This window comes from Cyanistes caeruleus, chromosome 2 (genome assembly GCF_971803275.1).
Source record: "Cyanistes caeruleus chromosome 2, bCyaCae1.hap1.1, whole genome shotgun sequence".
Taxonomy (NCBI): domain Eukaryota; kingdom Metazoa; phylum Chordata; class Aves; order Passeriformes; family Paridae; genus Cyanistes; species Cyanistes caeruleus.
The window spans coordinates 113,265,869-113,283,458 of NC_141702.1; the positions used below are offsets into that span (position 1 = coordinate 113,265,869).

Here is a 17,590-nt window from a genome sequence, read left to right on the forward strand (position 1 = left end):
TAAAACCACTGATCTTCATACTCCAGATTTCCACAGGAAAATAATGGTTTTCCCTACTGAGAGACTGGTGCAGTTAGCAGCAGCTCTCTCTCGCACAAACTCACCCTCTCGGATTTCTCACACTTTCATTACCCAGCTCATACAGTTCACTGCAACTGAGATATAATTGTTTTCATTAATTAGAAGAGATTAGCAGTGCTAAAGTCCTCTCCTGACAGAAGTAAAGGCGCGATCAACAAAATTATGCCCACTTAAATAGGGAGTTAAAGAGCAACAAATGCCTTGCAAATTTGCCACTGGTACGTTTCCTGCTCTTGCTGAGTGTTATTATATTTATGGATTTACTGTAGCTTCCAAGATGATAACTGCAACTCTTGTTTTTATGAAAGGACATCTGGATCGGGCACATATCCAGAATTAGTATTCTTCTTGCAGCAGAACTCCAGCGTCTGTTCCATATGCTATTGTATCTTGTATATTGACTAACTTCCAATAGAACTGGATTTTTCAGTTTACTACAGTGCTGTTTGAGTGCTCATCAATATGTTTCTCCACTTAGAATTCAAAACCCTACTCAGCATTAAGAAATACAAGCTTTTTGTCCCAAGAAACCTCTCTCTGTGCAGTTCTGTACACTGTCAGAGTCTTTGCATAGCTGTGCTTACAGACAGCAGACATCAGTTTTTGTCTGCCATGGTCTGTTCCAAAGTTTCCAAATGCAGTCCTAAAATATGGGGCATTTTGCCATCAATTATCTGTAACTCTTTAAGGGCATATTTTCCCTGTATAACATTCTTCCCTGTTTCCTTTTTGATGCATCTGAATGACCTGGAGCAAATGGCCAGTCCTAAGCAGACTGATAAATTAGCAGTTTATTATCAATTTTTTATCAATTATCTAGACACTTCTAGATAGAGAATACAATATTGGGGAGAGATTGCCAACAGAACCTCAAAGTAAATAATTTTTATAACTTCCCTTGAGTTTTTTTCTGATCTTATAGGGAAGTCTCATTACATTTCCCAAACCTCTTATGTTCCTTTACAAGTATCTCTTTTTAATCTGGCAAATAACCAGAGTATTCCTTGCTTTTTACCTTCCATTTTCTTCAGCCTTTCTGGTTTGCCAGCATAATTTCTTGTACTCAAAAAGTTTCAAGGAGTGGAGTTGAAAGTTTTGTGTAAAGAATGCCTTTCAGCATGCAGTAGTTCTATAAATTAAGATTCTCTGCAGACAGGTAAACGTACACATGTTCTCCTTTTTGAACTGTCCTTTTGTTCACATATTCCCTGTCTGGTAAAGTTACTCCTCAGTTTTGTTTTCTGCTTTGCACGTAAAAAAAAAATTATTTTGGTTTTTGGGGACTTAGGGGTGCTATCATGTTAATGCTGTTTTCCACACAATATCCATTATTCCACCACATATCTACATTCATCTGACACTCACCAGTCTGTCCTAAATGTGGTCTGAAACACTTTGCTCCACGAACTGCTCATCAACAGTTCATCAAACTTCTTATCTTGATCTCACACTCTGTAGAACAAAACTTACAAGTGCTTGTGGGTGTATTGAGGAATTCAAATGGATCAATGTCACACCTACATCTTGTCTCTACTGCTTGAAGACAAAAGTAAAAAAAATGTTTCATTTACTCTCCTTTTCTTTTTTTTTTTTTCTCCTAGAAAAGCTTGACACTGAAGGAAACTTTTAAAGGTATTTTCAGCTCCACCAGGGATTTTGCTGAGCAGTGAATCATAAGTCATTTATCTTCTCACCCACACAGTGCAGTCGAAGTGCAGCTTGTCTTTTGGTCACCAAACTGCTCCCAAAAGATTTCTGAAGGACCTTGTCCACTGCTGCATCACTGTCAACCAGAGCTCCCCCCACGCCTAAAAACACGCTGTGTTGTGACTGTACACAGGGAAAACGTTGTACTTCCTTTGGGCTTTCCATCACTTTCTCCCACATGCCACTTTTATGTATTTTCCTTCTTACCAGATCTTTGTCAAATTTATTTCCATTTGCCTCCCCCAAGTGTTTTATGCAGCCTGCCTACTGCATGCTTTATGGCTTCCTCCCCTTTTCACTGTACACTTCCCTGCCCTCTTGACAGACAGTCTGGGAATGGAGCCTGTATCAAAACACAACCAACTAATCTTTCTGCTGCTTTCTTTTGTCCTCCGTAAAAGACATGCGCTACACACCCCATACACTGACTCCTCTTGCATCAAAACCTCCTAGTAAGTGTGGGAGGATCACTACAGCTCCACTTCGGGCTCTACACATAGTCAATCAGCAGCCAAAACCCCAAGATCTGTTGAAAATGTGCACTCATACACACACACTATCACAGCATCTGTGGAGACCAGCCAAAACTTCCAAACTAGCAATTAACTCTGGATGTCTCTAGTAGGATTCCTGGCATGTTGCTCTCCAGAGGCTGAAGGAAGGATGCCACTCACCTTCAAGTTTTCTCAGCCCCATCACCTCACCCAGTGAGGGGTGGGGGTCCATGACAGCTGTTCCCACCAGCAGTGGTTGTGTTTCACTCTTCCATCATCAGGGAAAGCTGGGGGTCCGTGATGTGTCTCATCAGCTTCCCAATCACCTTCTGCGTGCTGGTTTTGCTAAGGTTTGTGGCTGCATTTTTTTTTAATGTCTTTTTCAAACTATTGTTTTACTTGCCATTCTGTTTTATTATAATTATCACTACAAGAGGAGTAACTTGGTTAATTGAAACCTAGAATTCTTTCACTGCCTTCCAATGCACATTTAAGAAGCCAGTGGTTAAATATTGCTTGTCAAGGCATGGGATGGTTTTGTGGAGCTCACCATGCCTTTTTGACCTTTTTTTTCTTTTTTTTTTTTTCACTCTGCACCTTCTGAGGTAAAAAGGCCTGCAATGGAAGTGTTTTCACCTCAATAGGGTGGGTGAAAGGATTATGTAAACAATTGTCTGGAAAGAGGGTCCTTGACAGGTCCCATGCTGTCAAACAACAATTGTGACTTCTTGCATTTCGAAAGTCACGCTCAGATGGTTTCATCTGAAACCCTCTGGGTAATAGTAGCCTTTTGAGGTTATGATATCTCTGGATGGAATTCAATAAAAGAAATTCACTTTCAATTGAAGCCCTGGAACACTGCCAGACAGCCCCAACAATGCAATACCTCTCCAAAGAAAATTGGACTGATCCCCCCTCCCATTTTTTTCTCCTCCCCTTTCCATTTCTCTCTTCATCTTCATTCATGCTTTTAACCTTGTTTGTGGGCTCCTTTTTTTGATATATTTCCTCTCCCAATAATCTTGGAATCCTGAAGCCTTAAAAAAAAAAGAAATAAACACTTGGGACTGAAACAGTAGTAGCCAGTAGCAGAGAGAGACAGACTCCCACAGTAGCAAAGACAAGCCGTGCTCAATAGCTGACCTTTGCCATGTGTGTGAAAGGAAACAGGATAGAACCTCTGCTCTGGGTGAAGGGGGGATATTATTACAACCACCAGCTTCCTTGTGAACAAGACTCGTTAAAGTGCTTACTTATTTGTTTAGTTTAAGGAAGGGGAAAAAACTCACAAAAACTGTCTCACCTCCAGAGGCAAAAGTGTTGGCTTTTTGCTTGGGTTGCCACTCGTGATGACTTGGGGTTTTTTGGTTTGGTTTGGTTTGTTGGTTTTTTTGTTGTTGGTGGTTTTTTTAATTTTTGTTGTTGTTTTGGTTTGGGTTTTTTTTGCTATTTTTCATTCCATCCCTTTTTTTCCCCTGGATATAGCAGGCCTTGCAATCTGTCTGTCTCTTGGTTTTAATCATCTAAGCAGATTGAAGAGTGGGCATAGTTGGGAGGCAGAATGGGAAGGGAGAAGATGCATAAATCTTGTGAAAGTAATGATTTTCTCCAATATTTTCTTCATCAGTGATCTACGTCTTGAGCTGTTACTACTACATGTGATTTTCACTTGATTTCCTGTCCAGTCAAATGGGCATAGGAAACGCATTAAAACAAAAAATACCCCATGCCTTGGAAACAGATCTTTCTGGCAGATTTTGTGCTGAAGTTCCCTGTGGTTTGCACTTGATTCACATTGGGCTGTAAATCCCTTCTTTTGCCTCAGCTCTACAATGATTTCTTTTTCTTACATCAGGCTAAGACTTCAAAACCAGTGAACAGCAATGTTAGAGTTAAAAAATCTGACCTGCTTCCTCTCCCTACAGCATTATTTGTCTTTTTATCTCTCCAAAGCTCACAATCTACACAGGTTCAGGTCTGGTCAAGTGTCAGCTGAGAAAACAGGCATGGGGTTGTTGGGGGAAGAGGGTCATTTGTTCTGTACATGGAGCTTTCTTCTGATCAGCCGCATCAAAAGAATGGCAGGAGATGCTCAGACACTGTCTTTTCCAAGAGAGTCCAAATCGAATTCCTGACTCACAGGGATCCTTGGGATCCACTTCCACTTTCAAGAGAGCTGCCTGACTGTTGGCATCAAAGATAAATCTGAGCATATGAGTCTATATCCTGCTCTCATTTCAGATCACTTCTTTCTTAACTGTTTTCCCTAAACTGTTCTGTACGTACTATTAAATCAATGGGATAGGACTCATTTATTGCATAAGAGCAGTTCCAGCTAAAATTCCTTGCAAAGGCTTACACAAGTTCAGAATGTCAGCATTAAACACACCCAAACCTCAGTGTTTTACTGCATGAAGTTCTTTAGGTCCTGTGCATACAAGCAGATGGCAACTCTGGGTAAATTTGCATCCATAAATATTAAGTAGGGATTACACATCTCTAACATACAAGATTTTCCACTGAGTTTCTCACAAGCACAAGGAAATTAAACAACTGCTCCAAACAGCTCCATGACAGAGTGAGGAACAGAAAGCAGGTCTTCTCACTTCCCCCCTCACACCCAGTCCTGAAAATATGTCACCTCCTTCAAATGAAGGCTTGGGGTAAAACACAGTCCTAGGGATTAAGGTATAAATCAGGTACTGAAATATTTAGGTGCATCTCATGGTGTTAGATGAAGGGGAAAAAAAAAAAATAAATCCTCCTAGCTAGCAGTCTGTATGCTCTCCTTTCCTCACTGTGTAAATAAAACACATCCATGTTCATGTGAGTGCAGTGGGAGCTCGTGGAAGCACAGGTTGCTGCCCATATATTTTATATTTCCTCTGCCTTTGTTCTCCTGAGTGCCAGGATTGGCTGTAGAACCTGTTAGGACTACATTTTCTTCTTGTCATTGTATTTAGGTTAGAGAAGAACATCAATTCTCTTCTCAAAAGATTTACAAAACCCACATGCTTGTTTATCTTTTATGGATCAGCTGTTGCTCTCCAGAAGAATTTTTATCTCTTTTTACTTTTGTAGGAAACACTATTGATTCACACATGAAAATATTATATTCTTACTACCTGCATAATGCACAGGAGTTTTCAAGGACCAATATTAGAAAATTCTTTTTTAAAAAAATACCAAGTTTGAAATCACTGCAGAATTATTTTCTGAGCCTTTTCGGTATTTGCAATATTTTCACTTTGCTATGAGGTAACACAGTCAATTCAAAGTTCTCCAGGCCGATCAGCTCATGAATATCCCATCAGCTTTCTTCCTTTTATTTACACATCTTCATATGAATTTTCTTTTCAAGAAAAAACAAAACCCAAACAGTTGTAACAGACAAATAAGGCAACAAATATATTTATACTTTTGAAGCAATTCAGACATCTGTAGTCTAATAATCAACTTTTTCCTGTAGCAAAAGTAGAATAATATTCCTTAAAGAGTACAACAGAAGGTCTAATCTGCAAAAAATTACAGACATTCTTAATTTTACTCTTAAAAAAGCATTTTTGCTACAAAAACAACCAGAATTTTTTCATTGCTTCCATAGATAAACAGACCAGCTTCACAGCTAGTAAAATTTAGATAGTGCTGGTGCATACTTTGGAAGAAGACATAGGATAAATCCTGAAGCTTGGCATCACACAATTAATAGGTGCAGTCCTACTTACCAAGATGAGCATCCTCTCTTCTCTTGCCAGCATGGACTTAATTTGATTTGTTAATCATAGTTTGATATTAACAACTCTAACATGGATATTGCTGTGTGAGGATCAAGACACTTCTTTACTCCTATATAATTTATTTTTTTAATTTTGGCATGTCTTATTCTAATTGACAATCCAGGGTGCACTATAAATCAAAATAAACAGTTACTTACATGAAATGGCATCCATATTGCTAATAAAAATCACAATAACCCATGAAGTTATAAACAAAGACCTCAAAACTGGACCAAAAATCTAATTTTTACATCCTTCTTCCTTCCATAATTCAGGTTCCTTTCAAACAAGTTCATTTCATAGCTGGGAATAATATAAAGCCTTGCTTGGAATGTATAACCTTTACTTTACCCTCATGAACTAAGACAAACTCATTAGGAAAGCAGAGCTGTGAGTTCTAAGCTATTCAGAAGCAGAGAAGTTCAGAAGAAAATCATTTTCCTCTAGCCAAAAGAGTCTGTGCTGACCCAGAATCCTGGAGAGCAGTGAAATTTAGTTGTAGCATACAATGCTAGTCCTAAAATTTAAAAATCTGAAAATTTTGCAATGAAAAATACTTAATGGGATACTAAATTAGGTGTTTTAACTGTGGTCATGAGTCATTTCATGAGAAGAATTCCAATCCATCCCCCAGATGTCATGATATTCTGTTAGGGGATTTTGTTTTAATAGAGTGGATTATCACTTTGTGTTCCACTAAGTTCTCTCATTTTTTTTTGAGATGGTCACTGCAGCATAGCACTAAGAGAGGAATTTATTATTTTAAAGTAGTGCAGAGAGTGCCCCAGGTGACCTTGCAAAGTTGTTGGGAAGATTAACCAGGATATGCAGTCACATGGCATTCATGGTAAAGAATAGTGTTAATAAAAGGCTAGATGAGGAAAGAAAGATGTGTGCCACTCCAAAAAAAAAAAATCTCAAAAACACATCTAAAAGCCCAAACAAAACACCCAGGTTCCATAAGTATGTAAGACTTCTGTGAGAGAATGCTTATTTTTCCTTCAGATTTTGACAAGAGTATGATATACCTCTATTTTCCACTTCTTGAGCCATGTTTAAGTCAGTCTCCCTCTCTGCACATGAAAACGTGCTGCCCCAGAAATACTGAGTTCAAGGATAAAGTGCATTTCAGTTGTCATTTCCATACCACAAAGCTTACCATCTACTGGGAAGATATCACAAAAGATAGCAAAGAAACACCCAGTAAGTAAAACCAAGATCAAAAAACCATGTTTTACAGACAGAAGATACTCAAAGCCCAGGAAATTTTCATTTTGTTCTAGAAAGACAATCTGAAAAGAAATACTGCAAAAGAAAATCTACCCTACATTACGAACTAATACTACACTGAAGAGTTTTCTGTCCTATACTGGTGGATTTTCCTACTCTTTTTTAATGAATTCCTCCTTCCCTATCAGTGCTGTAGGGCAGAAGAGATTTCAGCTGCACATTGCCCTACTGTGCTCTTCAACCACAGACAAACATCTGTTTCTTACCCAGCTGTTCTACAGGAACAGAGGATCTCTGGACCCTCATTTTCCCTCTGTGCTTCCACTACCGTCCCCTTCTCAGAGAACAGAACCAAACAGCAATTCCAGGAGTGCACATGATGGTCTCCAAGGTGAAAACGAGCCAGCTAACAGCTCCCAAGGATCACTCAAGGACTGGGGAAAGTACTCATGGCTTCTACCACCACCTTCTGCTTCTGGAAACACATCTTGTCACAGCCTGGAGTGCTCTGGGGCCAGAAGACTGAAATTACAAGTTAAAACTTCTCATAGTAACACAGAAGTAGAGAAACTTCCATTGGAAATTGTACTCAAAAATCCCATGGCATTTTTTAATCTCTCTCCCATAAGATGATTCATCTCACCACCTATCCAAAATTCCATCTTCATCCTTTAAATTTATGAATCAATCCTCCCCCTAAAAGATAGGAGAAAGTTTCCCATACAGAAAGCCTTTTATATAATAACATTCTTTGCACAAAAGAGTTTTCATTTTTTTGAAAAAGACAAGCATGCAGGCAAAGGCCAACAAGTACGACCCACCAGGATGAAATCCCAGCAAATCAGAAAACAGAACCAGCAAGCTACCAAGAAACAGTGGTTTTACATCCTATAGCCACTCCACTGTTGAACTCTCAGCCCTGATCCACTAGGATCCCCAGCCTACAAGTGACCTTCAAAATGTAAGCCTGAAAACAAAGATTTCCCAGCACAGTGGTTGCTGAAGATGTCACTTAGCATGGAGCTCCCAACATACCTTAAATGCAAGGGACACCCTCTCCTTGTCTTGTTTATTGAGGGTGTGTTAGGCAACCACAAAGAAGGTAAGCAGGAAAACTGCTTTCCAAAACTGGTGGGTTTTGGTTTGTTTCCCTCTTTCTTCCACCACCACAAAATCTGAATCACAGGCATGGTGCATCTGGAAGGGCAGCTGTGGGCTGTTCTTTACATGGATGACTTCAAACCAGGGCTCATGTGGGTGTACAGGGGGAAGGAGGAGGGAAATAGGAACGTTTGAGGAAAGAAAATTAAAAATAAAAATAAAAATAAAAATAAAAATAAAAAATAAAAATAAAAATAAAAATAAAAATAAAAATAAAAATAAAAATAAAAATAAAAAAATAAAAATAAAAAATAAAAATAAAAATAAAAAATTAAAAATAAAAATAAAAATAAAAATAAAAATAAAAAATAAAAAATAAAAATAAAAAATAAAAAATAAAAATAAAAAATAAAAATAAAAATAAAAATAAAAATAAAAATAAAAATAAAAATAAAAATAAAAATAAAATAAAAAATAAAAATAAAAATAAAATGGATTAGAAATGTAAGTTGAAGATGAAAGGCTATCCGTCCCTACTTATTTTATTGCGTTCCTTCTGGCTGGAAAACTCTCCAAACTTAATTTTAGTAAACTCATAAAACAGGGCCCTAGGGATGATACTGTATTCTGTGCAACCTGTAAATAGCATGAATAACTAACAAAAAATTACAAATCACAGGAATGTCTACTTGTGAATGAATATTCTAGTTTAGAGATTAAGTAATATCTCAAGTGGACCTGAACTCTGGGGAAACATTGTGACAAAGACATCGTTTTCTTTCTGATTTTACTTTACTTGGGTTTTTTTATCTCATTTCTTTATAAAATAAGTTAGGGCAAGAAAGGGATCTGTATTCAATTTGACTGAGGTAGCTGAGTTATATGTATGTGAATTGGTCTCAATTCAGATACAATCTGAAAAGTATCACTTGGATTCAAACTTACTGTTTGCTTCACAATCAACCAAGTTTGAAAAATAAATTGTCCAAGATACTTTTGTAGTATCTCTACTTCAGGGGGAAAGTCCCCAAAATAACCTTCAAAGACTCTTTTTACAAGCAAACCCAGCCATAAATACCACACTTGAACCAAAAGCAGAGATCTCCTGAAGTCTTGCCATGAATTACAGAGCAGAATGCAGGCAGAATCTGCCACATATCCCTGGGATATCCCTGGGGCTGCTGTGAGACAAACCAGGCTCAGAGGGTCCTAGGATTACTGTTCTGATTTCCCAGCTTAAAGCACAAGAAGCCAGAAAAATATTGTCTTTCTACCCTCTCCTCCACACCATATTAAAACCCATTCCAAATTATTGCTGATCACAAACTTGGGATTGCCTGCACTTGTCTGGTTTTCCTCCGTTTACAACAGACCAATGGAAAAGAGAAAAAAATATGAAGTAGCAGCCCACATAGTGAGAGCTCATCAAGAGTTATATGATGCTGGAGATGGACAGCTACAGATATTCTCCTAAATTCTGGGAATGGCAAGGAAGGCTGGGTGTAGTTTTGCTGTATCCACTGGTACATGATGTACTCTGTGGAAAATCATGGAGCCAGACCCAGGGAATGTGGGTGGACCAGGGTTCTCTACCCAAGGGGCTGTAGCACAGGGAGCAGTTTTCTGCTTTTCCTTCCGGGTGTTTCCAGGATGACAGCCAGCACAGAGACCTTCTGTGCTACAGCATCACGCAGGGCATCTGTGTTAGACTTCACTTCTGTGGTTCTGAAGAAGTCAGAGTCACTTTGCCACTTTGTTCCAAGCCACTGGGAAGGATTTAACCTGCCATTGTAGAGAGCAGATAACAGGAAAGGAAGGGCAGAATTCTCTGGTGGATGGCTCCTATTTAGGTACCTCAGGAAAGGGGAAAAGCCTCCACACAATTTTCAGCACCCAGGCATTCTAGCTGGTACTGACTTTTAGAGCAAGGGAATTCTTGGCTTTTGCCTGCTTGAAAAATACTGCTGCAAATGGCACACAGCAAACACAGAGAGCCAAACATTCATTGGAAACTGCTGCCTCTTGGTCACTGACGAAAATCCAGCTGCCTGGGTCCTGCATGGCACTGCCACCTATTTTCTCAGTCATCACCACATGGTTCTCATTTTGCCAGAGAATGTGACTGGTGTGAAGATTGCCCTTTCTTCCAAGCTTTTCTGCATGGGCTTGGCCAAAGCATAAACAGACACATTTAAATAGAGCAAATGGAAGCGATGCATCATCTGCAGCTCGCACAGGCTAACAGCCAAATTACTCTGTTTACTGCAACTTCTATGCCCAGAGAGGTTTCTTTTGTTCTTAGAATAGCATCAGTCACTGCAGAGTGGAGATACAAGGGAACTGAAGATTATATATATACACACATACATTTTGTCACAAGTCCTGGTGCATGTACCTATTGTTCACTTTAATTACAGATTTAATTGATTTGCATATTACAGTACTGCAGCTTCTGTAGACCGATAAATATATCAGTATTGGATGTTAAATAAGAATATTAAAAGGCTCCTCTAATGCATAATTTACTTCATGGCAAACAATCACTTCCTCTCAGATCATCACTATTGCAAATTTGGAACCTTACCTGAAAGGCTTCTCCCTAATGTGTTTCCTAGTAATTAAAAAATTAATAAAATATGATTTACATTATGATGTTTTAATTCAAGTTGAGTAGCAGCGTGGGAATGTGCTATTTTCTTAATTGAACAAGTATTAAAACTTGGAGGGGAACATAGCAAGCTCTGAGTTTGAATGTATTTATGTTAATTTTGTTACTGATATAACAAGTAACCACCTCAGATTCCCAGCCCAGGTCAAGAACTCACAGGCCAGAAACTCTGCAAAGCTATCGTAAGGAAAATGTCCCTGGCATAAAACAGCTTGCAAAAAACCACATGAGGGAAAAGAGGAAGACAAAACCCTGAGTATCATTATCCACACCTTGAAAAGCAGGGATGGAGATGCAGACTGCTGGAAGTCACAGTGACTTAAAGCAGGGAGTCTGAACTGTGGCAAGAAAATGGAACTGAACTCTATTAAATTTATCAGAAGATATGATCAATGCTTACAAGGGGAATATTTCTGGTACTAAAGGTCTCATTACTCTAGTGGAAAAGGCATGACAAGACCTCATGGCCAGGAGCCAAAGCCAGGCAGGTTCAGAGACGTGAAGGGTGACCATTTCTAAAAAGGGAAAGTAGGCCATTAGAGTTCCAGCACTGCTACACAGAGACTCAGTGACTTCTCCAGCTCCTGAAGGCACTGAAATAGAGCTAAATGTCTGCCTAAAAAGGCAGAGATTCTGTGCACCAGAGTCACAGGCCACTTGCAAGAATCACTACTCATATTTCACAGTCTGGTCATACTCAATGTCAAACTCTTCAGATTTTGACTGAGTCAAGTGCAAACTCCCAAATTCCAACCTTTTATCTCAGCTACTTTCTCATAAAGATCACATAGCTACTAAGAACATGCTAGACAACAGAAAGGTACCATCAACAACAAAAAAAAAAAGTACCCCACAATCCCTTCTTTTCAGCTGGGGAGAAAGGATGTCCTTATGTCACTCCCTGAATTTACACAGTGAAGGAGGAAGGAGACACTCACCAACACCATCACCTTTGAGAAGTGGCAGGGAATCCATCCCTGAGGTACAAACCAGGAATCAGCAGATGCAACCCACATATGCCTGCCTCATGGAAGGAATGGGAAAGCCCTCAACAAGTCCCAAAACATTTTATATATTTATATATATAACTGGTGCTTTTTTAGGTGGTTTGGTTTGGGGATTGTTTGTTTCTTTGGGTTTTTTTTTGGTTTTTTTTTCAATTGTATTGAGTTTTTTCCAGGTGCTTGTCTTATAACTGACCTTACGAGCAAAGAAAAATTTCCCAAAAATGGCTTCATGATCTGCCATTCATGCACGAGAAAAAAGAGTGTGTGGTTTCTTTCAAGGCAAGGTTTTGGACAGAGCTAGTCTTAAAATATTGAGTTAACTTTCCGCTCCAGTGCCTTGCAGCTCAGTTCTAAATAATGGCCAGTGAATGAGAGCAGGCAGAGAAGAAACAAGTTTTAATTAGCTGTACAGTGAGTGTCTTTGTCCCACAGATAGATTTGATTATATCACTGATAACCTTCACAGTGTTTGTTATCACATTGCACTGTGCCATTCTTCAGGGCTTGAAGACATTTTCCACACACCCCAAACAGCCTTTGCAGCAGTGAAAAAATCATGTCAAAAGTCCCTTCCAGATGCTTTGGTGGGATTCTTCTGTTTGACTGAGTTCCTTGGATTGGGATGAGGCCAGGAGAGCTCAGTGGTGGTGCTGCAAGTAGTGAGTGATACCAACACAGATCTCTGCCAGTTTGGTGTTTACAGGGTTAGTTTGTAAACCTGTCTATGCAGTTGTATGTGGTACATGAAGTGCTTTACATTAATTCCTGAGAATACCATCTGGTAGCTATAGACCAATGTGCTCTGCATAAACTCAGACAAGAAATATCAGCACTGATACTACCTGACGTGTTGTGAACTTCAGGCATCACCCACTTTAATTTTACATACCCTAAGCTGACACAGAATTGGGCAAGCCATGGGAAAAAATCCCTCAAAAACAGAGCAAGTTGTTTTGGCCATGACTTCAGCACTTCCACTGAATTGTTGTGCACTTTTGAGAAGTACACCTAGTACTGAGCTTCACTTCCCTTGCTACTGGCTTGCATCAGGTAAGGAGAAAATCAGAATCTGTTCCACAATAGTATTGAGGGGAAAAAGGGGTTTGGATCTAGCAGAAGGCTTTTTATACAAAGGTAAGTGGCCTTGCAAATAAGCACAGGCAGCCTGGATCATTCATTTCCAGTGACTGCACCAGCCAAGAACGAAGCCTTCCTGCTGTACTTAGATAAGCAGCTGTAATTTAGTAGGGCTCAGACAGCAGTCATTAACCACAGGATTCCTTCTCCCCTTCCAAATCAAGGAAACAAGAAACTGCTCCACAGACTGTAAGGTACAACAGATGAGATCCTCACAGCCCACACACATAACTTCTCCAGGGGATCAGCTCCAGTTCACAGCAGGACAGCTGAGGGCAAAATCATGCATTGCCACCTCATCTTTTCACTGCTGCTGGGATAGATGGCATCTTCACCGTGCTTGCAAGGAGGCAGGATCCAGACATGTGTTATCTGCTGCAAAACTGAGGTGGCAGGCTCCAAACTCAGCACCATCAGAGCGACAGGCTGCAAAACTATGTCTGGTGATGAGCAGAGAACGAACTCAAATGTAATAATTAGCAAAAAATAAATTGGTAGTAATATAGATATATCCTAAAGCAGATGTAAATAATATTTTGTTTATACTCATGGCTTCATTACTCCATTGGCATTGTGACATCCCTGGGGGAAGAAATAGTGGCCAGTAAAACCCCTGGACAAGTCACAAATTTCCTGCACTCTCAGGTGCATATTCCTTTGTGGGACTCAGGGAAAAGGATTTTCTCTTCTATTCTGTTCCCTGTGTGTCCAAATACGGACATACAAAGCAAGGAATAAAAAAATTACACCTTGGACTTTTTACTTCCAAGCCTGTCCTGAGTTTTGCCTGCTGTTTATTCTCATGGCAACACATCATTCTACTTCCTCACACACTCTTCATAAGGCTGGGTTATTGTTGATTTACATATATTGACAGGAAGACTGGGCAGAAGTTTCTCCTCCTGGTCTCACCTCCCTGCTGAGGCACCCATTTCTCCATGGTTCCCACCTGAGATTCTCCAAATCCTGTTTTTCTGGAATTCAGTGGGCCACTAGCTCTCATAAGGAGGGGCCAGGGCTCCTGAACCAGTGGCAGCAGCACACACTCGTCTCTTGTAAGAGGCAGCCAGGACAGCTCTTCTGAGAACAAGGGCAACATCCTGCTCCTGCCAGCCAGACTTGCTGTTTCTCAGAGAATGCAAGGACACAGCATCTCTGATGGATGCCTGGTGGGTGCAGACACACTCCTGACCGAGCCCTGCTGGTGCAGGTAGCGCAGGGTGGTCCAGCCTCAGCAGCTACAGGGGCTGTACTCGGGTTCACAATTTCCCCTCCCACCTTGCTCAGCACATCCTGCCTCTCCCTCCCCAAACCCAGGGCAGCAGTGCCTGGAGACCTTCCACACAGCAGCAGCAACGAGGCACTGCCACAGACACCGTGGCTGCTGAGCCCCTTGGACCTCTGCCCCTCGGTGGCAACTAATTCTGCCCCAAAAACACACACCTCCTGTCAACAGCAGCAGCATTTTGGCTCTGTGTTGGAGGACAAGTTCAGCTGCTGGAATGCTGTAGCTCACAGAGCTGTTGTCCAGGGAAGAAGCTTGGGGGGGCTGGATGGATGAGAGCAGGAGCTTGGAGCTGGCCTTCAGGCCACCAGCTGGACCACGTGGAACTCTTGCAGCTCACGTCTCCGATGGTGCCAGGGCAGTGCAAGGCTGCCTCTTCCACCATGTGTGCACTCACATCTGTGACACACACACAGCATCTGGTCAGACTTTACAAATCAAGGTTTTATTACAAAGTTCTGTTTATGAAGCTATTCCAAATCACGATCCCTTTTTTCTAGGCAGAGGTTTTAAAGGTTTACCTTTTCACACGGCGAAGAAAGGAATTATTTTCCCCCTCTCCCCTTTCTTCATAGCACTGCTTTTCCATGAACTCTTCTGCACAGCTGTGACTGTTCATTTGCATTAACTATTCTCTCAATCTTTCTCTCTTCCTGAAGAATCAAAAAAGTGTTCTGGAGAAAACCAGATTTGAACTGAAGTCAACAGAAAAGCACCAGTTCTGGGATCATGCAGCTCCTTAAGCATCAGTTTGAAGCTATCTGCCTAAGACTTATTTTAACTCCTTGGAGGAGACCTACTGATTGCCAAGACCAAATATTCATTTTTCATTCTAGCACTATGCATATTTATTACTCCTTTTTTTTTTTTTTTAACTGGAAATTACCGTGAAGGAAAAGCAAAGCATACAGCTAAGATCACAATTACAGCAAATAATTAACCACTAGGGATTTAATACACCTCTCTGCAAATGTTTCTCTCATATAAAGCCCTTTGGCACACTGACAAGTGAGGTAAATCAAATAGCAAAATCGTTTGGCCATTGCAAGGTGGGGGAAGAGGATTCAGCTGAGATGTAAATTCCAACTTCAAACTGAGGAACGCTTTCTCTCGGCCTTGTAGCATCACATAACTAATTTTAATAATCTGAAACACCCTAAAATGCATGATTTTGCAACATCATCTGTTGAGTGGATCTTCAGGAACTAACAAAAACAAGATTATCTTCAGGGAGTCTGATTTTGCCAGTAAAAGTCATCACATGCTTCAGCCATTTGCATACACGCCTTTTATTCAAATCCTAAAAAAGCTTTTCATTCCAATAGCAGAACTACTACTGTTACAAGAAATGTTTTGCTGAAAAGATAGGCAGAACCACCAACTGCTGTATTACACCTTGAGCTGAAGTATGAGCCCTCACTTACAGGAAAAGTTACCGGGAATTTTCAGACTTCTAGCAAGGTGATACTCTGAAACTCTTCTCAGCTTTAACACATTTCTGTTATTGCAGAATAGTTCAAATTTGTTCTTTTGTTAGAGACTGGACGCTTTAAAACTACTCCTTAATTATATAAAGAAATGTTTAATATCTCTTCCTCTCCTTTTTGCCCCCTGTCCAGCGGTTTTGCCATTTCTTGTATTGCTGACTGAGCCTTTGTAAGCAGCACTTTGACCACACCTTTGGCTCTTTGCTTGATCTCTCCCACATCAGAACATACTGCTTTGGCCTTCAAAAACAACCTGATAGAAACTAAAAAGACTTAAAAATATATGTGGCTGCAAAGCATCAGATTAATACTGGAGTACAGGAAATCAGAATGTTATATTCTAACGAGATGGCAGGTGGTTCATGATCACGATAAATTTCATACCCTAGCTGACACATTTTCAAATGTTAATGTCCTCTAGAGGAATAAACTGTGTTGTAATGACTGGAATAATGGCTTCAAAGGTGAGCATTTGCCTCATGATTGTTTCAATCCCTGGCACTCAAGGTACATAGGTGTTAGGCTACCCACTCTACAAAAAGGAAATAATTAGCATCGTATAATGAAGAAAGACAAGGTTTACAGAAAAGAGGTTGTGAAGATCTCAGTGATGGAGAGAACAACCTCTTTCATCAGCGTGAAACAATAGCTAATCAAGTACTGTACATAACATAGCAGACAAGCACTTGCAGGCATCCCAAGAGCCACAGTATTCTGGATAATTGCAGCAAGTGTCTTGGTGGTTGTATGGTTTTGGCAGAAGTAAAACTCCTGTATTCTGCCTCCTCTCTCCCACCCTTTCCCCTCCACACACACTGCGAGCTGGTTTGCTCAGGGGAAGGAACACAGACTGCACAAAAGAAGCAAGGAAACAGAAAGTTGTGCTCTAAGTCCAGTCTGATGGCAGCCAGTAACCAAAGTGAGAAAGGCATGTGCTGGGAAACAAAAGGAATTTCCATTTTTATGTTGTAACAAAGGATTTGGATTTTTTTTTTTTGTCTTGTGAACCGTGGGCTCCTCACAGGCCAGGGCTGTAACTCCACACTTCCCCTTAACGCTCCCACATTCTCTGCTCACAAACATGGACACACTTAAATACTGGAGCCTAAAAACACTTGAACACCACTGCTCTTGCAGAAACAGCAACATTCCCTAGGCTCCCTTTTTGTGGGTATACAGTTCCCCCAGGTATTTTCTCAGTAGCCAAAAGTTCCCCTGCACAGCCATGGAGTAGCATTCTCCTCTAACAAGGAGGAGGCAATTCTTGGATTGTGGAATTAACCCAGTTTGCATCTAGTGATGACCCCATGGCCACGACTGCATGCTTCTGTCCTCTTTACAGTGTCTTGTGTTTTCACTGTCACAATAATTTATGCCTTCCCAAGAAGGGAAGAATCAACTGCTGAACAGCAGCCATGGCCTTATTTGCTCAGCTATTGCGTAATCCTACCTTTGCCCCCATAACATTTCTTTAAAAGTGTCCTCTGTCAAGAGTCACTCTGCAATCAACATTGCTGGCCATGTGTTATTAATTAAGTAATTTTACAAAATTAGAAATACAAATCACATTGTTTTCAACCAAAATAACGATCTACCAATTATTCTGCCAACAGGAGT

The 17,590-nt window shown here is 40.3% G+C and overlaps 1 long non-coding RNA gene across 1 annotated transcript; it reads right to left on the bottom strand.

Annotated features, from left to right (window-relative positions):
* Positions 1-12,177: 12,177 nt before the first annotated feature.
* LOC147655143 (uncharacterized) lies at positions 12,178-15,160 on the bottom strand. The gene is made up of 2 exons (XR_015282574.1): positions 15,008-15,160; positions 12,178-14,885 (listed from the first exon to the last, which is right to left on the bottom strand). It is a non-coding gene; the product is annotated as an uncharacterized LOC147655143 (long non-coding RNA).
* Between the last annotated feature and the right edge of the window lie 2,430 nt (positions 15,161-17,590).